The sequence below is a fragment of the Anomaloglossus baeobatrachus genome, chromosome 3 (assembly GCF_048569485.1).
Source record: "Anomaloglossus baeobatrachus isolate aAnoBae1 chromosome 3, aAnoBae1.hap1, whole genome shotgun sequence".
NCBI classification, from domain to species: domain Eukaryota; kingdom Metazoa; phylum Chordata; class Amphibia; order Anura; family Aromobatidae; genus Anomaloglossus; species Anomaloglossus baeobatrachus.
This window is the reverse complement of record NC_134355.1, coordinates 4,282,079-4,309,493: the sequence shown is the minus strand read 5'-3', so window position 1 is coordinate 4,309,493 and position 27,415 is coordinate 4,282,079.

Below are 27,415 nucleotides of genomic sequence, written 5' to 3'. Positions count from 1 at the left end.
CTCCCGTGCTCACTACTCCACCCCCCATCCTGCCTCCCGTGCTCACTACTCCACCCTCCATCCTGCCTCCCGTGCTCACTACTCCACCCCCCATCCTGCCTCCCGTGCTCACTACTCCACCCCCATCCTGCCTCCCGTGCTCACTACTCCACCCCCCCATCGTGCCTCCCGTGCTCACTACTCCACCCCCCATCCTGCCTCCCGTGCTCACTACTCCACCCCCCATCGTGCCTCCCGTGCTCACTACTCCACCCCCCATCCTGCCTCCCGTGCTCACTACTCCACCCCCCATCCTGCCTCCCGTGCTCACTACTCCACCCCCATCCTGCCTCCCGTGCTCACTACTCCACCCCCCATCCTGCCTCCCGTGCTCACTACTCCACCCTCCATCCTGCCTCCCGTGCTCACTACTCCACCCCCCATCCTGCCTCCCGTGCTCACTACTCCACCCCCCATCCTGCCTCCCGTGCTCACTACTCCACCCCCCATCCTGCCTCCTATACTCACTACTCCACCCCCCCATCCTGCCTCCTATACTCACTACTCCACCCCCCCATCCTGCCTCCCGTGCTCACTACTCCACCCCCCATCCTGCCTCCCGTGCTCACTACTCCACCCCCCATCCTGCCTCCCGTGCTCACTACTCCACCCCCCATCCTGCCCCATGTGCTCACTACTCCATCCCCCATCCTGCCTCCCGTGCTCACTACTCCACCCCCCATCCTGCCTCCCGTGCTCACTACTCCACCCCCCATCCTGCCTCCCGTGCTCACTACTCCACCCCCCATCCTGCCTCCCGTGCTCACTACTCCACCCCCCATCCTGCCTCCCGTGCTCACTACTCCACCCCCCATCCTGCCTCCCGTGCTCACTACTCCACCCTCCATCCTGCCTCCCGTGCTCACTACTCCACCCCCCATCCTGCCTCCCGTGCTCACTACTCCACCCCCCATCCTGCCCCATGTGCTCACTACTCCACCCCCCATCCTGCCTCCCGTGCTCACTACTCCACCCCCCATCCTGCCTCCCGTGCTCACTACTCCACCCCCCATCCTGCCTCCCGTGCTCACTACTCCACCCCCCATCCTGCCTCCCGTGCTCACTACTCCACCCCCCCATCCTGCCTCCTATACTCACTACTCCACCCCCCCATCCTGCCTCCCGTGCTCACTACTCCACCCCCCATCCTGCCTCCCGTGCTCACTACTCCACCCTCCATCCTGCCTCCCGTGCTCACTACTCCACCCCCCATCCTGCCTCCCGTGCTCACTACTCCACCCCCCATCCTGCCTCCCGTGCTCACTACTCCACCCCCCATCCTGCCTCCCGTGCTCACTACTCCACCCCCCATCCTGCCTCCCGTGCTCACTACTCCACCCCCCATCCTGTCTCCCATGCTCACTACTCCACCCCCCATCCTGCCTCCCGTGCTCACTACTCCACCCCCCATCCTGCCTCATGTGCTCACTACTCCACCCCCATCCTGCCTCTCGTGCTCACTACTCCACCCCCCATCCTGTCTCCTAAGCTCACTACTCCATCCCCCATCCTGCCTCCTGTGCTCACTACTCCACCCCCCATCCTGCCTCCTGTGCTCACTACTCCACCCCCCATCCTGCCTCCTGTGCTCACTACTCCACCCCCCATCCTGCCTCCTGTGCTCACTACTCCACCCCCCATCCTGCCTCCTGTACTCACTACTCCACCCCAACATCCTGCCTCCCGTGCTCACTACTCCACCCCCCATCATGCCTCCTGTGCTCACTACTCCCCCCCCCATCCTGCCTCCTATACTCACTACTCCACCCCCCCATCCTGCCTCCCGTGCTCACTACTCCACCCCCCATCCTGCCTCCCGTGCTCACTACTCCACCCTCCATCCTGCCTCCCGTGCTCACTACTCCACCCCCCATCCTGCCTCATGTGCTCACTACTCCACCCCCATCCTGCCTCTCGTGCTCACTACTCCACCCCCCATCCTGTCTCCTGTGCTCACTACTCCATCCCCCATCCTGCCTCCCGTGCTCACTACTCCACCCTGCCTCCCGTGCTCACTACTCCACCCCCCAACCTGCCTCATGTGCTCACTACTCCACCCCCATCCTGCCTCTCGTGCTCACTACTCCACCCCCCATCCTGTCTCCTGTGCTCACTACTCCACCCCCATCCTGCCTCCTGTGCTCACTACTCCACCCCCCATCCTGCCTCCCGTGCTCACTACTCCACCCCCCATCCTGCCTCCTGTACTCACTACTCCACCCCCCCATCCTGCCTCCTATGCTCACTACTCCACCCCCCCATCCTGCCTCCCATGCTCAGTACTCCACCCCCCATCCTGCCTCCCGTGCTCACTACTCCACCGCCCAATCCTGCCTCCCGTGCTCACTACTCCATCCCCCATCCTGTCTCCTGTGCTCACTACTCCATCCCCCATCCTGTCTCCTGTGCTCACTACTCCATCCCCATCCTGTCTCCTGTGCTCACTACTCCACCCCCCCTCCTGTCTCCTGTGCTCACAACTCCATCCTCCCTCCCGTGCTCACTACTCCACCCCCCATCCTGTCTCCTGTGCTCACTACTCCACCCCCCATCCTGTCTCCTGTGCTCACTACTCCACCCCCCATCCTGTCTCCTGTGCTCACTATTCCACCCCCCATCCTGTCTCCTGTGCTCACTATTCCACCCCCCATCCTGTCTCCTGTGCTCACTACTCCACCCCCCATCCTGTCTCCTGTGCTCACTACTCCACCCCCCATCCTGTCTCCTGTGCTCACTACTCCACCCCCCATCCTGTCTCCTGTGCTCACTACTCCACCCCCCATCCTGTCTCCCGTGCTCACTACTCCACCCCCCATCCTGTCTCCCGTGCTCACTACTCCACCCCCCCTCCTGTCTCCCGTGCTCACAACTCCATCCTCCCTCCCGTGCTCACTACTCCACTCCCCATCCTGTCTCCTGTGCTCACTACTCCACCCCCCATCCTGTCTCCTGTGCTCACTACTCCACCCCCCATCCTGTCTCCTGTGCTCACTACTCCACCCCCCATCCTGTCTCCTGTGCTCACTACTCCACCCCCCATCCTGTCTCCTGTGCTCACAACTCCACCCCCCATCCTGTCTCCTGTTCTCACTACTCCACCCCCCATCCTGTCTCCTGTGCTCACTACTCCACCCCCCATCCTGTCTCCTGTGCTCACTACTCCATCCCCCATCCTGTCTCCTGTGCTCACTACTCCACCCCCCATCCTGTCTCCTGTGCTCACAACTCCATTCTCCCTCCCGTGCTCACTACTCCACCCCCCATCCTGTCTCCTGTGCTCACTACTCCACCCCCCATCCTGTCTCCTGTGCTCACTACTCCATCCCCCATCCTGTCTCCTGTGCTCACTACTCCACCCCCCATCCTGTCTCCTGTACTCACTACTCCACCCCCCATCCTGTCTCCTGTACTCACTACTCCACCCCCCATCCTGTCTCCTGTACTCACTACTCCACCCCCCATCCTGTCTCCTGTGCTCACTACTCCACCCCCCATCCTGTCTCCTGTGCTCACTACTCCACCCCCCATCCTGTCTCCTGTGCTCACTACTCCACCCCCCATCCTGTCTCCTGTGCTCACTACTCCACCCCCCATCCTGTCTCCTGTGCTCACTACTCCACCCCCCATCCTGTCTCCTGTGCTCACTACTCCATCCCCCATCCTGTCTCCTGTGCTCACTACTCCACCCCCATCCTGTCTCCTGTACTCACTACTCCACCCCCCATCCTGTCTCCTGTACTCACTACTCCACCCCCCATCCTGTCTCCTGTGCTCACTACTCCATCCCCCATCCTGTCTCCTGTGCTCACTACTCCACCCCCCATCCTGTCTCCTGTACTCACTACTCCACCCCCCATCCTGTCTCCTGTGCTCACTACTCCATCCCCCATCCTGTCTCCTGTGCTCACTACTCCATCCCCCATCCTGTCTCCTGTGCTCACTACTCCACCCCCCATCCTGTCTCCTGTACTCACTACTCCACCCCCCATCCTGTCTCCTGTGCTCACTACTCCACCCCCCATCCTGTCTTCTGTGCTCACTACTCCACCCCCCATCCTGTCTCCTGTGCTCACTACTCCACCCCCCATCCCGTCTCCTGTACTCACTACTCCACCCCCCATCCTGTCTCCTGTGCTCACTACTCTATCCTCCATCCTGCCTCCCGTGCTCACTGCTCCATCCTCCATCCTGCCCCGGCGTCTCCTATAAGCAAGTCACTGCGTTTCCTGTGAGAGATATATTATATATATACACATATATATACACACACACACACACACACACATATATGGATATACACATTGGCCCTTTAAAGAATAATGAGGGTAAAATCATAGAAAGCGATGTGGGAAAAGCAAATGTTTTAAATACTTTTTTCTCAACTGTGTTCACACAGGAAAAGCATATGCCGGGGAAATGCAGAGTGATCATGTAAACGCTTCATTAAGTATGACCGGCCTAACCCAGGAAGAAGTGCAGAACCGACTTAGTAACATTAACACTGACCAATCACCAGGCCCTGATGGCTTCACCCTCGGGTATTAAGGGAGTTAAGTAATGTGATAGACAGGCCTCTATTCCTTAGATTTAAAGACTCTATAGAAACTGGGTCTGTTCCTCTGGATTGGCGGCAAATGTGGTACCAATATTCAAAAAAGGGTGCAAAAGGGAACCTGGAAACTATAGGCCGGTAAGCTTAACATCTGTTGTGGGTAAAATGTTTGAAGGGTTTTTAAGGGATACTATTATGGAATGTCTCAATGTTAATAACTGTTTAACTCCATATCAACATGGATTTATGAAGGATCGCTCCTGTCAAACTAACCTGATCAGCTTCTATGAGGATGTAAGCTCTCACATGGACCGAGGAGAATCATTGGATGTCATTTATCTCCACTTCGGTAAAGCATTTGACACTGTCCCACATAAAAGACTGCTAAGTAAAATGAGAAAGCTTGGGCTCGGGGAAAATGTGTGTAGATGGGTAGCTGGCTTAGTGATAGAAAACAAAGAGTGGTTATTAATGGTGCATACTCAGATTGGGCCAGGGTTACTAGTGGGGTGCCGCATGGGGTCTGTATTGGGCCCTCTACTATTTAATATATTTATTAATGATCTGGTGGATGGTTTACAGAGTAAAATATCAGTATTTGCAGATGATACAAAACTATGTAAGGTAGTTAACACAAAGGAGGACAGTTTGCAACTACAGATGGATTTGAGTAAATTGGAGAATTGGGCTGAAAAATGGCAAATGAGGTGTAACACAGATAAGTGTAAGGTTATGCACATGGGAAGGAGAAACAGATGCTACGATTACTTACTAAATGGGAAACCGCTGGGGAGATCAGACATGGAAAAAGACTTAGGCATCTTAGTGAATAAGAATCTAAATTGGAGTGCCCAGTGTCAGGCAGCAGCCACCAAAGCAAATAGGGTGATGGGATGCATTAGAAGAGGTCTGGGGGCACGAGATGAAAACATCATTCTCCCTCTGTACAAATCACTAGTCAGACCACACTTGGAGTATTGTGTGCAATTTTGGGCGCCGGTGCTGAAGAAAGACATTACTGAACTTGAAAGGGTTCAGAGGCGGGCTACTAAAATAATAAATGGAATGGGTGCATTACAATACACGGAAAGGTTATCAAAATTAGGTCTATTTACTCTAGAAAAGAGAAGACTTAGGGGAGACCTAATAAATATGTACAAATATATCAGAGGGCCATATAGAGATCTCTCCCATGATCTGTACCAAGGACTATGACAAGAACAAGGGGGCATTCTCTACGATTAGAGGAAAGAAAATTCCTACATCAGCATAGAAGAGGGTTCTTCACGGTAAGAGCAGTGAGGCTCTGGAACTCTCTTCCTGAGGAAGTGGTGATGGCCACTCACTGAATGAATGTAAGAGAGAAATGGATGCATTTCTTGTTAGCAAAAGTATAGAAGGTTATAAATAGCATAATCTTACAGGTAGATAGAAGAGCGACCTAGATTATTAGAGGAATGGGGGGGCTGCAACACCAAGACAGGTTATTAAACTTGGGGTTTATTCGTTTGGAAAAACGAAGGCTTAGGGGGATCTAATCACAATGTATAAATATATGAGGGGACAGTACAGAGACCTTTCCAAAGATCTCTTTACACCTAGGCCTGCGACTGGAACACGGGGGCATCCGCTACGTCTTGAGGAAAGAAGGTTTAATCATAATCACAGAGGAGGATTCTTTACTGTACGAGCAGTGAGACTATGGATTCTTTACTGTACGAGCAGTGAGACTATGGAGCTCTCTGCCGTATGATGTTGTAATGAGGGATTCACTACTAACATTAAGCAGAGCCTGGACGCCTTTCCTGAAAAATGTAATATTACCAGTTATGTATATTAGATTTTATGACAGGGTATTGATCCAGGGAACTAGTCTGATGCCGGATGTGGACGAAGGAAGGACGTTTTTGCCCCATTGGAACTTGTTTGCCACATTGGGGTTTTTTTGCCTTCCTCTGGATCAACATGTTAGGCTACGGGGTGAACTAGATGGACTTAGGCGGGCTTTGCACGCTGCGACATCAGTAACAATGTGTTACCGATGCTGCAGCGATAGTCCCGCCCCCGTCGCACGTTCGATATATAGTTAAAGCTGCCGTAGCGATTATTATCGCTACGGCAGTTTCACACGCACATACCTGCCGTGCGACGTCCCTCTGGCCGGCGACCCGCCTCCTTCCTTAGGGGGCGGGTCGTGCGGCGTCACAGTGACGTTACACGGCAGGCGGCCAATTGAAGTGGAGGGGCGGAGATGAGCAGGATGTAAACATCCCGCCCACCTCCGTCCTTCTCATTGCAGCCGGCGGCAGGTAAGGTGAAGTTCCTCGCTCCTGCGGCTTTATACACAGCGATGTGTGCTGCCGCAGGAGCGAGGAACAACATCGCACCTGTCGCTGCACCGGCATTATGGAAATGTCGGAGGCTGCAGCGATGATACGATAACGACGCTTTTGCGCTCGTTCATCGTATCATCTAGGATTTACACCTGCGATGTCGTAGTGTGCAAAGCCGCCCTTAGAGTCTCCCTTCAACCTTAAAAACTATAAAACTATATATACAGCAGTCTCGATGTCCCCTAGGAGATGTATAAATGGCAATCTTGGTGTCTCCAGTGTGATGTATATACAGCAGTCTCGGTGTCTCCTATATGATGTATATACAGCAGTCTCTGTGTCCCCTATGTGATGCATAAACAGCAGTCTTTGTGTCCCCTATGTGATGCATATACAGCAGTCTCGGTGTCTCCTGTGTGATGTATATAAAGCAATCTCTGTGGCTCAGGTGCGATGTATATAGATATCTTGGGGTCTCCTGTTTGATGTATATACAGCAGTATCTTAATCACCTGTTTAAAAAGTGTATACAGCAATTTCAGTGTCTCCTATGTGTGATAGACAGCAGTACCGGCACATATGTGTGCATTTTCTGTGTACTTACTAGTGATGGTTGGACTCTCAGGTATCCGGGATCGGCAGGATACCGTGACTTTAAAGAAAAAGATAGTTTTCGTCCCGTAATTGATCCTGGGTATCTGTCCGGACGCCGCTCCCTATAGAAGTCTATGGAGACCAGAATCTGGCACTTAGATATGGTAGACGGGGTAGGAGGATCTGAGCAAGCGCAGCACACGTGCAGAGTCTCCAGCACAGCGCTACTGTGCACAGGCCGCTCACTCACCTCCAGGCTGGGTTCAGACGTCCGTGTTTAATCAGGTACCAGTCACACGCATGGTTATGGTCACACGTGTGACATCCGTGTTTGCATACGTGTGACAGGTACCAGAGAAAACTCATATCTGTGAAATAAAAAGATTTTCCATATTTACCTGCTGCCTCCGGCTCCTGACCCCCGCTAATTATATTCATCGATTATTCACCGCACTCAGGACCTGGAAGCCGGAGCACCGCGAGGACAGCACCACTGAGGACAGCACCGCGGGGACAGCACCGCTGAGGACAGCACCGTGGGGACAGCACCGCTGAGGACAGCACCGTGGGGACAGCACCGCTGAGGACAGCATTGCGGGGACAGCACCGCTGAGGACAGCACCGTGGGGACAGCACCGCTGAGGACAGCATTGCGGGGACAGCACCGCTGAGGACAGCACCGCGGGGACAGCACCGCTGACGACAGCACCGCTGAGGACAGCACCGCGGGGACAGCACCGCGGGGACAGCACCGCTGAGGACAGCACCGCTGAGGACAGCACCGCTGAGGACAGCACCGCTGAGGACAGCACCGCGGGGACAGCACCGCTGAGGACAGCACCGCTGAGGACAGCACTGCTGAGGACAGCACCGCGGGGACAGCACTGCTGAGGACAGCACCGCGGGGACAGCACCGCTGAGGACAGCACCGTGGGTACAGCACCGTGGGGACAGCACCGCGGGGACAGCACCGCGGGGACAGCACCGCTGGGGACAGCACCGCTGAGGACAGCACCGTGGGGACAGCACTGCTGAGGACAGCATTGCGGGGACAGCACCGCTGAGGACAGCACCGTGGGGACAGCACCGCTGAGGACAGCACCGCGGGGACAGCACCGCTGAGGACAGCACCGCGGGGACAGCACCGCTGAGGACAGCACCGTGGGGACAGCACCGCTGAGGACAGCATTGCGGGGACAGCACCGCTGAGGACAGCACCGTGGGGACAGCACCGCTGAGGACAGCATTGCGGGGACAGCACCGCTGAGGACAGAACCGCGGGGACAGCACCGCGGGGACAGCACCGCTGAGGACAGCACCACTGAGGAGAGCACCGCTGAGGAGAGCACCGCTGAGGACAGCACCGCTGAGGACAGCACCGCTGAGGACAGCACCGCTGAGGACAGCACCACTGAGGACAGCACCGCTGAGGACAGCACCGCTGAGGACAGCACCGCGGGGACAGCACTGCTGAGGACAGCACCGCGGGGACAGCACCGCTGAGGACAGCACCGTGGGGACAGCACCGCTGAGGACAGCACCGCGGGGACAGCACCGCTGAGGACAGCACCGTGGGGACAGCACCGCTGAGTAAAGCACCGTGGGGACAGCACCGCGGGGACAGCACCGCTGAGGACAGCACCGTGGGGACAGCACCGCTGAGTACAGCACCGCGGGGACAGCACCGCTGAGGACAGCACCGCTGAGGACAGCACCGCGGGGACAGCACTGCTGAGGACAGCACCGCGGGGACAGCACCGCTGAGGACAGCACTGTGGGGACAGCACCGCTGAGGACAGCACCGTGGGGACAGCACCGCGGGGACAGCACCGCGGGGACAGCACCGCTGAGGACAGCACCGTGGGGACAGCACCGCTGAGTACAGCACCGTGGGGACAGCACCGCTGAGGACAGCACCGTGGGGACAGCACCGCTGAGGACAGCACCGTGGGGACAGCACCGCTGAGGACAGGTGAGTATTCTGCAAGCACACTGAAATCCAGGAGGTTATCGGAGTTCCCAATGAACTCTGATGACATCCTGATGACCCCCGCGCTACAGCGGGTGTCACCACGGTGACTTCACGAGTTCACCAGAGTTCATTGGGAACTGTGATGAGTCCCCGTTGCTATCCCCGCGATGTTCCAGCTTCCAGGTTCTCACTACACAGACACACACACACACACATGGATACACCGAGCACATACACACACATATCGCACATGCATGTATACACTGAACACACACACACACACACACACACACACACACTACTGAATACTCACCTGTCACCGGCGGTGCGGTCCCCAGCGCTGTCCCTGCTTCCAGCTCCACAGGGCAGTGAATATTCAGTGAGTATAATGAGCGGGGGTCAGGAGCGGGAGGCAGCAGAGGCAGAGACAGCAGCGCTGGAGAGAGGTAAATATAGAAAATATTTTTATTAAAAAGACCCGTGTTTTCTCCGGTACATGTCACACTGATGTTGCACAGATCACATCAGTGTGCGGTCCGTGTGACACCCGTGCTGCCGGAGAAAAAACGGACATGTCTGCGTGTGCAGGGTCATGAGAGGTCACACGGGCCGTGTAACAGCATAGAACATGGGTACGTGTGGCATCCGTGTTAAAAACGGATATCACATGTACCTGAAACACGGGCGTCTGAAACCGGCCTTATACATATTCACTACTTTCCCCGCCCAACAGCAGTCCTAGCGTCTGTGATTGGCTGCAGTCAGACACACCCCCAGCCTATGTGACAAGGTCTGTCTGCAACCAATCACAGCCCCTGTCTGAAGATCACGATCGTGGTATACAAACAAATATATTGGTGTAGGGTCCCCCATATTACAATACCCAGCACAGATAAAGCACAAGGCTTTTCAAATAAAGGATGTTTTGGTGTTTATTTCTTTTCACTTATATATTCGTAATGGGGGGTCTCAGACCCCTCCCATGACTAATCTAGGGCTTAGTGGTAGCTGTGGGTTGCCATTAAGTTACCCCGATTGCTACCGCACCAGGACAATCAGGATGAGCTGGGTAAAGTGCTGGTGGGATTGTTACATCTAATGGATGGGACAATGCTGGGCAGCTGCAGGCTGCTATTTTTAGACTGGGGGGGGGGGTCCTTTAACCATGGGTCTCTCCAGCCTAAGAATACCAGCCCCCAGCTGTCTGCTTTATCATGGCTGGGTGTCAAAATTGGGGGAGTGGAGGACCTGCACACTTTTTTTATTTAAAATTATATATATATATATATATATATATATATATATATATATATATATATATATACTAGAAGGTGGCCCGATTCTACGCATCGGGTATTCTAGAATTTACGTATTGTGTAGTTCATGTATGATTTTTGATATATATATATATATATATATATATATATATATGTTGTTGTGTGTAGTTACCAAGTGTTTGTGTAGGGGCTGTACATGTTCTGGGTGTTGTCTGGGTGTGACGGGGGGTGAGAGCGGTGTTGTATGTGTGTTGCGTGTGTTGCGTTGTTTGTGGAGCGCTGTGTGTGTGTTGCGCGGTTTGTGTGTTGCGCGGTTTGTGTGTGTGTGGTGTGTTTTGGGGGGAGGTATGTTTTGTGCAATGTGTGTGTTGTGCGGTATGTGCGTATATTTGTGTGTGCCGCGGTGTTTGTGTGTTGGGTGTTGTGTGTGTGCAGCGTTGTCTGTGTGTGTGGGTGTCTGTGTAGGGCAGTTGTTTGTGGTTCCCATTGTGTGTGTGTGTGGTGTGTTGTGCAGTGCGCGCGCGTGTGTGTGTGTGTGTGTGTGTGTGTGTGTGTGTTGGGGGGAGGTGCGCACTCCCAAACGTGCTCCATCCCCCATGCAGCGCACTCCCCATCGTGCTCCATCCCCCATGCAGCACACTCCCCATCGTGCTCCATCCCCTATGCTGCGCACCCCCCATCGTGCTCCATCTCCCATGCTGCGCACTCCCAAACGTGCTCCATCCGCCATGCTGCGCACTGCCAAACGTGCTCCATCCGCCATGCTGCGCACTCCCAAACGTGCTCCATCCGCCATACTCCGCACTCCCCATCGTGCTCCATCCCTGATGCTGCGCACCCCCCCATCATGCTCCATCCCCGATGCTGCGCACCCCCCCATCGTGCTCCATCCCCCATGCTGCACCAGCATCAGCCTCTCTGCCCCCAGCATCAGCTTCTCTGCCCCCAGCATCAGCCTCTCTCCTCCCAGCATCAGCCTCTCTCCTCCCAGCATCAGCCTCTCTCCTCCCAGCATCAGCCTCTCTCCTCCCAGCATCAGCCTCTCCTCTCTGTCCCCAGCATCAGCCTCTCTCCTCCCAGCCTTCCCCAGCATCAGCCTCTCTCCTCCCAGCCTCCCTCCTCCCACCCTCCCCCAGCATCAGCCTCCCTCTCCCAGCCTCCCCCAGCATCAGCCTCCCCCAGCATCAGCCTCTCTTCTCTCAGCCTACCTCTCCCAGCCTCCCTCCTCCCAACCTCCCTCAGCATCAGCCTCCCTCTCCCAGCCTCCCCAAGCATCAGCCTCCACCAGCATCAGCCTCTCTCCTTCCAGCCTCCCCCAGCATCAGCCTCCGCCAGCATCAGCCTCTCTCCTTCCAGCATCAGCCTCCCTCTCCCAGCCTTCCCCAGGATCAGCCTCTCTCCTCCCAGCCTCCGTCCTCCCAGCCTTCCCCAGCATCAGCTTTCCCCTCCCAGCCTCCCTCAGCATCAGCCTTCCCCAGCATCAGCCTCTCTCCTCCCAGCCTCAGCCTCTCTCCTTCCAGCCTCCCCCAGCATCAGCCTCTCTCCTTCCAGCCTCCCTCAGCATCAGCCTCCCCTTCCCAGCCTTCCACAGGATCAGCCTCTCTCCTCCCAGCCTCCTTCCTCCCAGCCTCCCCCTCCCAGCCTCCCTCAGCATCAGCCTTCCCCTCCCAGTCTCCCCCAGCATCAGCCTCCCCAAGCATCAGCCTCCACCAGCATCAGCCTCTCTCCTTCCAGCCTCCCCCAGCATCAGCCTCCCCAAGCATCAGCCTCCACCAGCATCAGCCTCCCTCGTCCCAGCCTCCCCCAGCATCAGCCTCCCCCTCCGAGCCTCCCCCAGCATCAGCCTCTCTCCTCCCAGCATCAGCCTCTCTCATCCCAGCATCAGCCTCTCTCCTCCCAGCATCAGCCTCTCCTCTCTGTCCCCAGCATCAGCCTCTCTCCTCCCAGCCTTCCCCAGCATCAGCCTCTCTCCTCCCAGCCTCCCCCAGCATCAGCCTCCCCCAGCATCAGCCTCTCTTCTTCCAGCCTCCCCCAGCATCAGCCTCTCTCCTTCCAGCCTCCCCCAGCATCAGCCTCCCTCTCCCAGCCTTCCCCAGGATCTGCCTCTCTCCTCCCAGCCTCCGTCCTCCCAGCCTTCCCCAGCATCAGCTTTCCCTTCCCAGCCTCCCTCAGCATCAGCCTTCCCCAGCATCAGCCTCTCTCCTCCCAGCCTCAGCCTCTCTCCTTCCAGCCTCCCCCCGCATCAGCCTCTCTCCTTCCAGCCTCCCTCAGCATCAGCCTCCCCTTCCCAGCCTTCCCCAGGATCAGCCTCTCTCCTCCCAGCCTCCCCCTCCCAGCCTCCTTCAGCATCAGCCTTCCCCTCCCAGTCTCCCCCAGCATCAGCCTCCCCCTCACAGCCTTCCCCATGATCAGCCTCTCTGCTCCCAGCCTCCTCCAGCACGCCGTGCTCCTCTGCCGACACACACACCCGATCGCATCCACTCACACACACCCGATCGCATCCACTCACAAACACCCGATCGCATCCACTCACAAACACCCGATCGCATCCACTCACACACACCCGATCGCATACACTCACACACACACGATCGCATACACTCACACACACTCGATTGCATCCACTCACACACACCCGATCGCATCCACTCACACACACCCGATCGCATACACTCACACACACAGACACTGACGATATCGCACATACGCGCTCACAGTCACAACATCCGGAGATACCACATGCTTCAGGCCATGTGATCCTCCGTCAGGTCCTGGAAGGTCACAACAGCACAGTATCGAGGCCGAGAAGCAAGGGATATCGCCGGATGCTGTGAGTGTGTGGATGCGATGTGAGGTGTGTGTGAGGTGTGTGTGAGGTGTGTGTGAGAGTGAGTGTGATCTGATGTGTGTGTATGTTTGTGTGTGTGCTGTTATGTGTGTGCGTGTGGATCTTCCGCAGCAGCAGGACCTTGATGCGCTTGTGGGGGGTGGGGGTTTTACAGTACTCACCTCCGTGACAGCCGTGTCAGTTCGGGGAATGCGCGGGGGGGGGGGGGGTTTATGGGTGGGGGGTGGGGGGGGAGTACAGTACTCACCTCCGTGACAGCCGTGTAAGTTCGGGGAATGCGCGGGGGGAGGGAGGGGGCGGGGCCAGAGCTAGCGTGCATTGCGTGAGGGGGGCGGGGCGTGGCGTGGCCGAATTCTCAATGCCTGCAGGGTGCCGGGGCGAGAGGCCAATCTGTGGGGGGGGGCGGAGCCTGGGCGAGCGGCTGGCCAATCCGTGTGGGGGCGCAGCCTGGGCGAGCGGCCAATCCGTGTGGGGGGGCGGGGCCATGGCGAGCCCAGCGGCCAATCAGCTTTGTGTCACCGTAAGGACACAATTTTGGAGCATGACAGACAGACAGATAGACAGACAGACAGAATAAGGCAATTATATATATATATATATATATATATATATATATACTGAAAAGCGTAGCTCTGCCACACCCAAACGAGAAAGAAACAAATATGGTGGTCCAAAAATTATTTTTATTATTATTATAATTCTTCACTCATTTGCAAAATATCAAGTTGTAACCTTCATTCATTTCATGAACGTTTTCGGCATTAAATAGTGTCACAAACCACCGGGGGGGTCACTCAGAAATCCCCCGCGCTGGCTACCAGTACGTTACAATCGGGGGGTAACAAGTGGGGGTCACCCCTCCTTTATACCTCCCGACCGACAGACAGAGCACGTGACGCGCTCTCTAGCGCCCCTCTTATAGTCAGGCCAATTATGGAATTGCCCGACAATAAGCAAGGAGGCCGCTATACTACTTATGCCGATTATTGAAGGGTCCCCAGTGAGAGTAGGGTATATATTCCCCCGACCTCCGCGGGCGGAATATATAAAACCTCCCCGGATCTCACTGGCCTCCCCACAATAATCCTTGGCACAACTCGCTGCCACCAACCGCTTCACGGTAACTATTAGCCGAACACACAGACGTGGGATTCAAGATCGAGATAACAGAACAGCCCAAGATTAATTATATAATTTAATCAGCCTAAAGCACACTAGAAACTACAATATATACAATAGGGAATCTACAGAATATACATATGTCAGAGTACAGTTACAGATAAAGCATGGTTTACAAACAGGTATGCAATTCAATCAGTTACCTTGTGCGTCTGGCCACAGGGGGGCGCTGTAGACCAGGTTTCTAGGAACTCCCACAGATGTTTCCTGCACGTGACCCCCAGCGAAAGAACCCTGGAAAATGGCCGAAGTAGGGTTATCAACCTGGGCAAATCCAGGTCCCCTCCTACCTTAGTGACCTCAGAGGGAGCACTGCTCCACCCCTGGCTGGAGTTATGGACAAAATCCACAACATGGAATATGGGCCATAACTTTGCCTGGGAGCGTTGTAGGCGGACGCCAACGCTCTCATTGTGACAGTTATGAATTTAGCTACAGAATGAGAGGACTCATGACTCGTCTACTAGTTCCACATTGGCTGATATCACGCCTGGGGTATTTCCCAAGCTCCCGCTCCCATAAAAAGGGTGTGCCAGCATCGTCCGCATGCGGAGACACCATTTTTATGGTTGCCATATTTATCGGAAATATGGCTTGCGAGATATGAACCATTTTTTACTGGAGTCGTTCTGTCTGGATACTTCCAAGCTTGCTAATTAGATAGCAGCTCCTACCACAGGGTCACGGCAGGGAGTCATCCTGTGTCCATTGTTCCCACATCACCTAATTTCCATATCATAGGAGATGGCCATGGGATGTGACACCTTCACAGATGCTGGACATTGAGGACAAGAAGGGAGGGGGCACTGCCAGGGAGTGATGAGCGATTATGACTGGAAGTCATAATTCATCTTCATATCCCGGGATTTGCCTCACACCTCCCCCCTTTTGAGGGCGCTAGGGGGCAGCACACTCCGGTGTTCCCCCGTGCGCCCGTTCGCGACCTCTCCTTGTCGGGACAGCCCGTCTGCGTTACCGTGGTCACGGCCCCTTTTGTGGCGAATGGTGAAGTTGTATTGCTGGAGCGCAAGGCTCCATCGCAACAATCGCCCATTCGTCCCAGAGACGGTGTGCAACCAGCTGAGGGGATTGTGGTCCGTCTCCACGATGAAGTGGCGCCCGTATAGATAGGGTTGCAGACGCTGCAGGGCCCACACTATGGCCAGGCACTCCTTCTCCATCGTGGAATAGGCCACTTCCCTTGGTAACAGCTTCCTGCTCAGGTACAAGACTGGGTGCTCTTGGCTCGCAGAGTCCACCTGGCTGAGCACCGCACCGAGGCCGAAGTCACTGGCGTCGGTCTGTACTACAAACGGCCGCGTGAAGTCGGCTGCCTGTAGCACGGGCGGGCTGGACAGGGCGTCCTTTAGGGCCCGGAAGGCTGTCTCGCAGTCCATTGTCCAATCGACTGCAGAGGGCAGCTTCTTCTTGGTGAGGTCCGTCAAGGGCTTTGCCAGGCTACTATAGCATGGAACAAACCTCCTATAGTACCCAGCGGTCCCCAAGAAGGACATCACCTGCTTCTTGGTCCTGGGGGTGGGCCAGGATGCGATGGCTTCCACTTTCTCAGGCTCGGGCTTCAGTGTTCTCCCGCCTACCCGGTGACCGAGGTACTGGACCTCGCTCATGGCCAGCTGACACTTTCCCGGCTTGATGGTCAAACCTGCCCGGTGGATCCGCCTGAGCACCTGTGCTAGATGCTCTAGGTGGTCCTCCCAGGTGGGACTGAAGACGGCAATGTCATCCAGGTACGCGGCCGCGTACCCTTCAAGTCCCTTGAGCAGGGTGTTGACCATCCGCTGGAAGGTGGCAGGGGCATTCCTCATCCCGAATGGCATCACCGTGGACTCGTACAGTCCAAATGGGGTAACAAAGGCAGAGCGTTCCCTGGCCTTGCGAGTCAGGGGGATCTGCCAATATCCCCGGCTCAGGTCCATGATGGTCAGGTACTGAGCCCCGGCCAACTGATCGAGCAGGTCATCGATGCGTGGCATTGGGTACGCATCGGCGACCGTGACAGCATTGAGCCCCCTGTAGTCCACGCAGAACCGAGTGGTTCTGTCCTTCTTAGGGACGAGGACTACAGGCGAGGCCCAAGCGCTGTTGGATGCCTGGATCACCCCCAGCTTCAGCATCTCGTCAATCTCCTGGCGCATGTGTTGCTGCACCTCCAGGGAGACCCGATATGCTGAACGCCGGATCGGGGGATGATCCCCAGTGTCCACGTGATGGACAGCCAAGTTAGTCCTTCCGGGCTGGTTGGTAAACAACACCCGGAAGGGGTGTAGGGTGGCCCACAGCTGGGACCGTTGGTCCTCCAAGAGCTGGTGGCCAACCTCCACATCCTCAATGGATCCGCCTGCCCTAACCTGGGCTAGCATATCCAAGAGGGTTTCCGCTTCTCCCTCCTCGGGCAGGTTGCACACGGGGAGCGCACATGCCTCCCGCTCATGATGTGCCTTCATCATGTTCACATGGAAGGGCTTCCGCCTTCCACGGGCAGGGTCCAGGGTGACCAGGTACGTCACAGGGTTGAGCTGCTGGTACACGAGGTATGGGCCTTCCCAGGCTGCCTGAAGCTTGTCCTGTGGTACGGGGACCAGTACCCACACCTTTTGACCCACTTGGTAGGTCCTCTCACAAGCGTTCTGGTCGTACCAACGCTTCTGATCGGCCTGGGCTTGAGCCATATTGTCGTGTACCAGTTGCGTCAAGGCCTGCATTTTGTCCCGGAAGCGCATGACATACTCGATAACCGACACTCCAGGGGTGGCCAAATCCCCTTCCCAAGCCTCTTTCACCAGAGCCAGGGGGCCCCGCACACGTCGCCCGTACAGGAGCTCAAACGGTGAGAATCCTGTTGAGGCCTGTGGAACCTCCCGGTAAGCAAATAACAGGTGTGGGAGATACCGCTCCCAGTCACGCCCATGGGAGTCGACCAACATCTTAAGCATCTGCTTTAAGGTGCCATTAAACCGCTCGCACAGGCCATTAGTCTGTGGATGGTACGGGCTGGCCACCAGATGTCGCACCTGGACTTGCTTACAGAGGGCCTCCATCAGCTGGGACATGAATTGGGTCCCCCGGTCAGTGAGCATTTCCTGGGGAAAACCCACTCGGGAGAAAATCTCCAGCAATGCGGTGGCCACCTTGTCAGCCCGAATGGACGACAAGGCCACTGCTTCTGGGTACCGGGTGGCATAGTCCACTACCGTCAGTATGAAGCGTTTCCCGGAGCTGCTGGGGATGGCCAGCGGGCCGACCAGATCCACAGCCACCCTCCTGAAAGGCTCATCGATGATGGGCAGAGATACCAGTGGGGCTTTGGGGTGTGGCCCCGCCTTCCCCACTCTCTGACAGGTTTCACACGAACGGCAGTAGGCAGCCACATCGGCCCCCATTTTTGGCCAGTAGAAATGCTGGTTTAACCTGGCCTTGGTCTTAGCGATCCCTAGGTGTCCGGCCATCGGAATCTCATGTGCGATCCGCAACAACTCCGTCCGGAACGGATAGGGTACCACCAACTGTCGGTCCCTGGGCCACGCCTCCGGTGAACCCTGCTGGACCGTGGCCCGGTACAGCCGTCCTTGGTCCCAGACCACTCGCTCCGGGTCCGAGTCCGAGGGAGGCTGTGCCGCCTGCTCCTTAAGAGCTTTCAGGCTGTCGTCAGCTTCTAACGCTGCCTGAAACCCCTGACTAGATGTGGCCAGAATCGACGAGACTGTCACATCTTCGGTCAGTACCCCGGGACCTGTGTCCTGGCCTCCACCTGACTCGGCTGCCACTTGGTCAGAAGGGGAAGAGCTATCGGACCTCCGGGAGGCCCCTTGGCTTCCAGCACTCCCACTGCGGGTGACAGCGGCCACAGCCGCTGCGACCGTGGGTCGTGCCTGCTCCTCCTCCGTTCCTGACCAAGTCGCCGGTTCAGGCAGACCTACCTGGCTTCCTGACACCCCGGTTGTGGGGGAGCCATGCACCGAGATCTTACCTGGGAGCACTTCCGCTCCTGGACCGGCCCCAATCTCACCTGCCTGTTCCCCTCCTGCAGCAACAGAACCCCGCTGTGAAATCTCTGGGGACCCCACATTTGCTGTGGTAGCCCCCACCCCACACACTGGTCCTCCCCCTGCAGCACCCTGCTCTCTGCTTATCCCTGCAGAGGGCAACAGATCCCAGCTCACAGGCTGATTACTTGTAGAGGCATTGTCACACCTTTCTCTGACCCCCTCCCCTGTCACAGCTGCAGCTGAGTGTGTGTCTATGGTGTCTATGCAAGCAGAAATATCAGAGTTCACTCCCTCCTCCCTTACATCATTCATAGATAACACATTAACATTGTCAGGAGGCATGTCAGTACTGGCTGAAGGTTCAGCCCTTGGGGGGGGCCCAAACTGGGAGGTTATCTGCCCCAAATCTGTCCCAAGTAGCACGTTTGCGGGGATCCGATCAGTTACCCCCACCTCCCTCACCCCTCGCCCTGCGCCCCAGTCCACATAAATGTCAGCAACAGGCAGCGCCGGGTCAATGCCTCCAATCCCGGAGACAGCGAGGGTTTTTCCAGGGATCAAGTCTTGGGGGGACACCATCTCAGGCCGCACCAGAGTCACCTCCGAGGCGCTGTCTCGCAGTCCTATGGTCACAGACCGGCCGACGGTGACAGGTTGGAAGCTGTCCAGGGACCTACCACCACCCCCACCCACACAATACACCTTGGGCGGCCCTTGGGACGGGGACGGAGCCGGGGCCTTGGGACGCTGAGGGCACATGGCCTTGAAGTGTCCAGGTAGGTTGCACTGGTGGCACCGTCTTGGCTCTGCCATGGGCCTGGAGAGGGGAGTTGAGGGGGACACCCCCTGCAGTCTAGGGGCAGGTGGGGCAGTCGTAGAATTCATCTTACCCCCTCTCCAGGTGCTGCTGGTGGCTGCTCTCCTGGCCTCAGGAGCCCGATTGTTGGTGTAGTCATCGGCCAGGGCAGCTGTAGCCGTGGACCCCTTTGGCTTCTGGTCTCGGATGAACTGGCGGAGATCCTCAGGGCAGTTCCACAAGAGTTGCTCCGTGATGAACAAGTCCAGGATCTCCGGTCCGGTGGAAAGCTGCAGGCCTTGGGTCCAGTGGTCGGCAGCTCGGGCAAGTGCCCGCCTGTGGTCAGCCCAGGAGTCCTTTGGTCCCTTCTGTAGGCTCCGGAACTTCTTGCGGTAGGACTCTGGAGTGAGGTTGTACTGTTGGATCAGGGCCCGCTTGATGGTGTCGTAGCCCTGATCTGCCTCAGCAGGCAAGTCCCCAAGGATTTCCAGGGCCTTACCCCTTAAACGGGGGGTCAGGTATTTGGCCCACTGGTCCTTGTCCAGATGGTGCTGCAAGCAAGTCCGTTCAAAAGCAGTCAAGAAAGAGTCCAAGTCTCCATCCTTCTCCAGCACTGGGAAGTCCTCAACACGGACCTTTGGAAGTTTGGTGTTTTGAAGGTCACATGTGGCTGATGAGGGCCGGAGCTGAGCTAGCTGCAGCTGGTAGTCACGGTCTGCCTGTCGCTCTCGCTCTTCACGCGCTGCCTGCCGCTCCGCAGCCTCACGCGCTGCCTGCCGCTCCGCAGCCTCACGCGCTGCTTGCCGTTCCGCAGCCTCAGCGTCACGCGCTGCTTGCCGCTCCGCAGCCTCAGCGTCACGCGCTGCCTGTCGCTCACGCTCGGCCATGAGTATCTCGTAGGTATCCCGGTCTCCAGCCATAAGCCTGGCCAAGGCAGCTTGAAGGAGGGCCTCTGCACCTCTCAGGCCGGAGGGATTGGCAAGTGGTGATCTGCGGCACGCTGCAGAGCCAGGGGATTCACTGTCCATTTCAGAGCGGAGGACTGGCATCTGGCTCGTTGAGGACCCTTGGGTGAGCTGCTCCTCATCTTGTCCATCAGTGCCAGGTTGTGCAATGTCCTCTGCAGAGCTGTTCTCTGGCGTCGGGCTCTTGGAGGGCTCGTGGACAACCTCCTCATTACTGTCCACAGCACCGTCCTCCCTCTCTTCGGCTCCTGCTTTAGCATTGGCCAGTTGCCTAGCTCTGCTCCTGGTGCCATCAGCCATTCTTGCAGACTTTTGGTCACTGACACAGAACTGACACCTGATGCCTCCACACACCTTACAGTATCTGCACTCTGACACTCTAGTGTTGAGCTAGTCTGAAGACCCCAGCAGCCACAGCTGCTGCAGGCAGTCTTTAGTGTCTGGGAGTATGGGTCTCACACTCACACACACTATTATCTCGATCCCACCGCTATGCCACCAATATGTTACAAACCACCGGGGGGGTCACTCAGAAATCCCCCGCGCTGGCTACCAGTACGTCACAATCGGGGGGTAACAAGTGGGGGTCACCCCTCCTTTATACCTCCCGACCGACAGACAGAGCACATGACGCGCTCTCTAGCGCCCCTCTTATAGTCAGGCCAATTATGGAATTGCCCGACAATAAGCAAGGAGGCCGCTATACTACTTATGCCGATTATTGAAGGGTCCCCGGTGAGAGTAGGGTATATATTCCCCCGACCTCCGCGGGCGGAATATATAAAACCTCCCCGAATCTCACTGGCCTCCCCACAATAATCCTTGGCACAATTCGCTGCCACCAACCGCTTCACGGTAACTATTAGCCGAACACACAGACGTGGGATTCAAGATCGAGATAACAGAACAGCCCAAGATTAATTATATAATTTAATCAGCCTAAAGCACACTAGAAACTACAATATATACAATAGGGAATCTACAGAATATACATATGTCAGAGTACAGTTACAGATAAAGCATGGTTTACAAACAGGTATGCAATTCAATCAGTTACCTTGTGCGTCTGGCCACAGGGGGGCGCTGTAGACCAGGTTTCTAGGAACTCCCACAGATGTTTCCTGCACGTGACCCCCAGCGAAAGAACACTGGGAAATGGCCGAAGTAGGGTTATCAACCTGGGCAAATCCAGGTCCCCTCCTACCTTAGTGACCTCAGAGGGAGCACTGCTCCACCCCTGGCTGGAGTTATGGACAAAATCCACAACATGGAATATGGCCATAACTTGGCCTGGGAGCGTCGTAGGCGGACGCCAACGCTCTCATTGTGACAGCTATGAATTTAGCTACAGAACGAGAGGTTTCATGACTTGTCTACTAGTTCCCCATTGGCTGATATCACGCCTGGGGTATTTCCCAAGCTCCCGCTCCCATAAAAAGGGTGTGCCAGCATCGTCCGCATGCGGAGACACCATTTTTATGGTTGCCATATTTATCGGAAATATGGCTTGCGAGATATGAACCATTTTTTACTGGAGTCGTTCTGTCTGGATACTTCCAAGCTTGCTAATTAGATAGCAGCTCCTACCACAGGGTCACGGCAGGGAGTCCTCCTGTGTCCATTGTTCCCACATCATCTCATCTCCATATCACAGGAGATGGCCATGGAGGTGTAACACCTTCACAGATGCTGGACATTGAGAACAAGAAGGGAGGGGGGGCACTGCCAGGGAGTGATGAGCGATTATGACTGGAAGTCATAATTCATCTTCATATCCCGGGATTTGCCTCACAAATAGCCTTTATCAAAAAATTAGGTCTGCATAAACAAAATAACAAAATTAACAATCAGTATATATGTATTTTTTAAGATCCATGTATAACATCATTTTAATTTACAATAACAGTTGCCACTGGATCATAATAATATAATAGAACAAGCAAGTATAAGTGTAGCATGAAAAAGGACTGTAAGCGCCCATGTACCTAAGTTTACTGGGCCACAGAGTGTGGGCACCCATAGAGGTCTGTATAACCGGTAAGGCTGTGAAACAAAAGAAAAAAACATGTGACAGGCCGATTGGGAATGTAAAGGAGGAAGAGAAAAAAAAAAAAAATAAGAGAGGAAAATAAGAAGATAAAAGAAACAGAAAGACAACAATAAATGTTAGAAAGGCTAAGATTGAAAAGAATAGACACAAAAGTAAATCATTGAGAGCAAGAGAAAGAGACATGAAGACACAGGAAAAGCAGGAGCCAGATAACACACTGGTGTACTCTAACAGGTAAAACCATATGAACAAATACCTGGTAAAACTGGAAATCTGCATATAAATAGAGGCAAAACACCTATACAGAGAATAAGTGAGATAGCACCACGTGTCACAAATAGAAACATAAGATCTAAGGCCCTATAAACCATACCTTATGTGATACAAGAAATACAAGCAGGGCCGTGCTCCAGCGTGGTGCAATCAGGACACCATGCAGACATCATAGTATAAAGACTGGTCTCCACCAACCCAGAGACACACCAACAAAGCAGCAGGAATAGAAGCTAATAAAGTGAAGGCCCAGAAGTGTGGCTGAAGGAGCTCATCACCATCACAGCAAATGAATGACAGAGGCAGAAAAGGAGAGATAAAGGACAGTTCCTGCACAATTCTTAGTAGGTGAATATGCAGATTATAGTAAAGCCAGAAAAAGAGATTGAAACATAAAACTACACAAATAGGAACATAGGAAGAAAAAAAAATAATAATAAATCGGCTCACCACTTGACTCATGTAGCCTAAAAAATAAACAAAACCAGAGAATATAAATATGCTGTGATAAACATGGACCCCACAAACCATCACCCAGCCTCAGCACCTACAGGAGAATATCACACTCCCTGCTGAGACCCATCGGCTCCAACGTCTGAAGCGTGTATATCCAAAAGGATTCACGTGTTTTTAAAAGTTTAACCCTATCTCCTCCCCTCCGCGGAGCTACCACCTGCTCAATAATCTGGTATCTCAGTTGTGACACGGAGTGCCCCATTTTAATAAAGTGATTGGGAATAGGTAAGAGAAGTCTCTTGCACCTAATGGTGGACTTATGCTGGGAAATGCGGTCTCGGATATGTTGAGTAGTCTCACCAACATATCCGAGACCGCAAGGACACTTGATCAGATACACCACATACGATGTATCACATGTAAAAAAACCTTTTATGGGAAACCTTTTACCAGAACTAGGGTGTGTAAAGGTGTTGAGGAGAGCCATAAAATGAAATACTTAATTAACCTCTGGACATAGAGCATTGTGGGAAATGTCGATTTGCCTTACATAATTCAGGTTTCAGATCATATACATGACACAGATATAAAGGTGGCTGTCATTGCCTGTTTCTCCACACCTTGCCTGGAATGCAAGGAATGTCCAGGTGTAAGAAGATACCATATAAGAGAAGACCAACCCAAAGATCAGATGACATTACAGACCAGACCATCCAGCATGGATTCACCAGATGACGTCCCTCCCATCACCTTCGCCATGGATCCATCCAATAATGTCATAGACCCGCCTACAATGACGCCTACCAATCAGCTCGTGGACTAATACATTGTTCGACCCACTGACCAATGAACACATCCGGACATGCCCCTTTGCAAGGTTATATCAGAGCAAGCTCAGTTGTAATAAATCAGAGCATGGGCTGACTTCTGTCGAGGAAAGATGAATATCCGACTGTGTCTGATCTCATTTTTCAAGCATGCACTCGACCCACACCAATTAGGCCAGGCAGTAGGCAACTAGTGATCTCTGGTTAAGAGTTCACCTTAACAAAGGTATCACCTTTAATAATGTTGGAGCACTGTAGGCAACCCAGGCATGGAAATGTCCCATTCCTGCGATGCCCTAATGTGCTCTGTATCAAAGTCCGTCGGTCACTCCCTAGATCCGCCCTAACTAACTTGTCCCTCAAATTTGGGGCTCTCTTATAGCAAGTCAATGGAGCAACCTGGAACTGGGGGATAGAAGGGTAAGCTTGTTGGAGTAGTGGCCAATGTTTGCGTATGATAGAGTTGATGTTAGGCATAAAAGGATGAAAGGTAGAAACAAAAGCAAGTCTGTCCCCCTGTTTTTCCCTTCCGCGTCTGTTCTGCTCAGGATTAAGGTTATACTGTGGATACCCTCTGGCCTGAAATTTTTGATCCATTTCAATATGACGTGAACGTCGAGTGCTCTCATTACTGACTATCCTATCCACTCGTGCATGCTGGGATTTAGGAATAGCTTTCTTAATATGGGTAGGGTGGCTACTCGAGAACAGTAACAAACTATTGCGGTCAGTCTTCTTGACAAATAAGTCGGTAGTAAGGCCACCCTGTACATCGATAGCCACCACTGTATCCAAAAAATTAACGGAAGAATCACTATAATGAAGTGTGAAGGATAGACCCGGAACACTGACGTTCAAATCATTGAAAAAAGATAATAGTGATGATGAGTCGCCATGCCAAATTACAAAGACATCATCTATATAACGCCTCCATGCCACAACATGTGCATCATATAGATGATGGGGGTATACAAAAGTATCCTCAAAGATAGACATAAAGATATTGGCATACGGTGGGGCCATGTTTGACCCCATGGCCGTACCCGTGCGCTGATAATACTGATCTTGAAAGAAAAAAGTTCCTAGTCAGAACAATACGCAAAAGGTCCAAACAGAAGGATCTTTGATCAGGGGAATAATCTGTATTGTGAGTAAGAAAGCTCTCAACAGACCTCAATCCTTCTTCGTGTTTAATACTAGTATATAGACTGGTGACATCCATGGTCACCAGTAAGCACCCAGAAGGAAGAGGAACGAGAGAGTTGAGACAGTCTAAAAAATGAGATGTGTCACGTAAAAAAGAAGGAATTAATTGTATTAGTGGACTTAAGATTTTTTCCAAAGTGATGGCGAGGGGCGACAAAATTGAATCAGTCGATGCTACAATAGGCCTCCCTGGTGGATGACTCAAGTTCTTGTGAATTTTTGGCAGTGTATAGAACACTGGAATTACAGGGTGCTGCTTCACCAAAAATTCAGACAGTTTAGAGTCAATGACTCCTAATAACTGATATTTAGTGATAAAAGCTCTGATCTGTTGTGCTATCTCAAATGTAGGGTTATGTGGTATAGGTTCATAAGTAGTACCATCACCCAACTGCGATAATATCTCTGACACGTAATAGGATCTGTCCATAATCACTATGGAACCCCCTTTATCGGCTGGCTTAATTATAAGGTCCCTGTTAGACTTCAATTCCTCAAGCACTCTTGACTCTTCTATAGAGAGGTTATGCCTAAGGCGCAGTTCTCCATGTTTAATTTTACCAATGGTAGAGTCCACTTCTCGCTGGACCAACGAGATAAAAGTTTCAATAGGGTGGTGACTACGAGGTGGAGAAAAAGAACTAGGCATCCGTAAATGTAATTTACTCAAAGAAAACACACCATTAAATTGTGATTGTGTACTAGAGTCAACCACCGGATTCGAAACATCTTGTATAGAAGAGAAATGCGCCTTAAGCCTAACAGTTCGAAAGAACCTCACCAACTCTTGGTTAAGTCTAAAGAAATTAAACGAGGGAGTCGGACAGAAAGACAGGCCTTTTTGTAAAACATTCAATGCAGTGGGAGATAAATTCACAGAAGATATATTAAAGACTATATTGTCCTTGGTACCTGTGAACGAGTCACAATTGGGGTTTGTCTGTAGCTTACGTTGGCTCCTCCTCGTCTTCCTCTTACTGGTGGAGGTCGGCGTGACCCTAAAAAACGTGTGGATCTCTGTTGAATGTATTCTCCATCAGAGCTTCCAGAAGAAGAATATTGGTATCGACGTCGTGAATTATCAAAATTAGAGAAATTGGTGGACCGCCATCTATACACCTGATTATTCCGATAATCATCAGCATCACGTATAAATTTCAGCTTCTTTCTTTGTTGTAGTTGTTCTCTGAACTCCTTCATGGTATTATCTATTTTGGACTTCATAGTATTGTAATCAGCAGAAGGCATGGTAGAAGAAAGTTGCGTCTCAATGCTACTCAAGCGTACACCAATATCTGTAATTTCTCTCTCCAGATAATCAATGGTCAAAATCAACAAATCCATAGAGCATTTATTAATAATGCTCTCAAAAGTGTTGCAAAAATCAGCATTGTCATGAAACAGGGTAGGTCGCAATTGAACTCTCATTCCTCTTGGGATCCGCTGAGCCTTATAATACTCAGCCAATGTCACGCTATGTAACTCTAAAGCAGTGAGTCTACGTTTCTCCTTTTCCAAGTCCCGGGATCTGTGTTCCTCAACAGGAATCTGCAAAAATTCGCCCTGGGCAGAGACCTTAGACACAATGGCGCTCACCTGTTCGTCATTATATGAAAACTGTGGTAATGACATAATTGTAAGGAAAAAGGCAGACAGGAGCCAAGAAAAAAATAGCAATATTATAAATGGATAATCTTGCTCACTGTCAAGTAGAGGGGTGCTCAGAGAAAAAGACGATACTGAAAAGCGTAGCTCTGGCACACCCAAACGAGAAAGAAACAGATTATTTTCATTATTATTATAATTCTTCACTTGCAAAATATCAAGTTGTAACCTTCATTCATTTCATGAACGTTTTCGGCATTAAATAGCCTTTATCAAAAAATTAGGTCTGCATAAACAAAATAACAGAATTAACAATCAGTATATATGTATTTTTTAAGATCCATATATAACATCATTTTAATTTACAATAACAGTCGCCACTGGATCATAATAATAGAAGAAGCAAGTATAAGTGTAGCATGAAAAAGGACTGTAA